Genomic DNA, 1,856 nt, shown 5'->3' with positions numbered 1-1,856 from the left:
GACAGTAAGGAAAGCAAACGAATAACGATGAACACCGTCGAAGGTATGAAACCCTAATGCAGATCTAGGGTTGAAGAAGGAAGGCCTACCGGCTTCACAGGAGCGGCGGAGGAGTGCTGCAGTTCTCTGGTACGATCAGGTTGATGCAGCGGCCAGTGGCGATGCAGAGCTTGAAAGTCGAGAGCGGCGGCGGGGCTGTATGGCTCGGGAGTCGCGAGGAGGAAGAAGAAGCACGGAAGGGAAAGAAAAAGACCTGTCGGTCCTATTTATAAAGGCAGATGGATAAGTAGGCAGCCGCGGAAATCGAGGAGCCCAAAATGGTGAATGGGACACAGCTGTCGCCTCGATCTTCGGAGATCAATTAATAAAAGGGAAATCTTTATGCGGTTTACGGCGATTTCAGAAGATGACGTCATGGCGGTTTACAAGGTCAACACGAAGATGTTCAAATCATAATTTCTCTAAGTTGAAGATTAACATGAACAAGTTCAAACCAATCTGGGGCCTAATGTTGGGGATATGACTACTGAGTACAAACCTCCCAGGAGGGGCCGGATTATACTCACAAGGAGTCATCTGCATAGAAGCCCATGAAGATGAAGATTATGGCGCTTTACCATAGAAGCTTAGAGGCCTAGAGCCCAGTGGCGGGTTAAGGCCCATGTATGTAAACCACCTTATGATGTGTAACTTGTATTGTAAGTTAGGAAAAGGAAGAAACCGAGCCGGACTCTTGTACGAGCCGGCCTAGGGATTCTGTAAACCGGTTGGGCGTCAACCTGTGTATATAAAGGGACGACCCGACGGCGGTTCAGGGACAAGAAACAACAGCTCGAGAGATAGGTAAAGCGGATTCGCTCCCTGCTCATTGAGATCAATCAATCCCACAACAATTGGATCGTAGGCTTTTACCTTCACCGCAAGGGGCCGAACCAGTATAAACTCCTCGTGTCCTTTGTTCCGGTTTAACCCCTTCAAGTTAATCTCGTTGCGATGGCTCCACGACTAAGTCCTTTCGCTAGGATATCTGACGTGATAATTCCACGACACACCTCGAGAGAAGACAAGCCTCCGGGCATGAGACGTAGGGCTGTTACCTTCTCCTAGAGGGGCCCAAACTCGTAAAAACCGAGTGTCACACTTACGTCGTAGCTAGGTTATGCCCCTTGTTCATACCCCTAGTACTCATTGTCAGGATCGTTGCCTCGACAACCGCCTCTTCCATTGGCTCGTCCGCATCGCTGCCCTCTGGAGAGCTCATCGACAAGCCAACTTGTATTCGACTAGCTGGGCAGGCCTGCCAGCCAGTTGCAATATCGGGGAGCTCATGATTCTGTTCGACCGAGAGACTCTCCCACAAGGCTTTGGATCTCAAGGCCATGGCAGGTGTGTGCAGAGAGGAGGTCGGGAGTGGAGGTGGGACGCGGCCGGTTCCGGCTTGGCCACATTTAAATAGCAGACGGATGCCTGGCCAAGCGGCGGGGTGTTTAATGTGTGCTGTCAGACGGACGGACGGGTAGTGTTCGCATGTGGGCGTCAGAGTAGGTTCCTTGGCAACCACGCTTGTTTAAAGGAGGGAGACGAAAAGACGGGTGTCGTTTGAATGCGGAGAGAAGGCGCTTGCACCGGGCCGCGGCGCGGCGGCGCTCTTGGCCGGCACACGGCTTCAATGCCGACTCTAGTGAGAGGCCGCATCTGCTCTGGACTGGCATGAATGCAGCGATGACGCTCTGAAGCGATGCTCACCAGCATGAATGCGCGACAATTGCTTCGTGCGGAAAAGGGCACAGGCAAGGAAGAGGGGTTTGGGCGGCTCTGGGGTGTCGAACGCTTACGTGGAAATGGTCCGGACGCCC

The sequence above is a fragment of the Triticum dicoccoides genome, chromosome 1B, assembly GCF_002162155.2.
Source record: "Triticum dicoccoides isolate Atlit2015 ecotype Zavitan chromosome 1B, WEW_v2.0, whole genome shotgun sequence".
Classification (NCBI taxonomy): Eukaryota; Viridiplantae; Streptophyta; class Magnoliopsida; order Poales; family Poaceae; genus Triticum; species Triticum dicoccoides.
The sequence above is the reverse complement of the archived record's forward strand: the minus strand, read 5'-3'. Positions refer to the sequence as shown.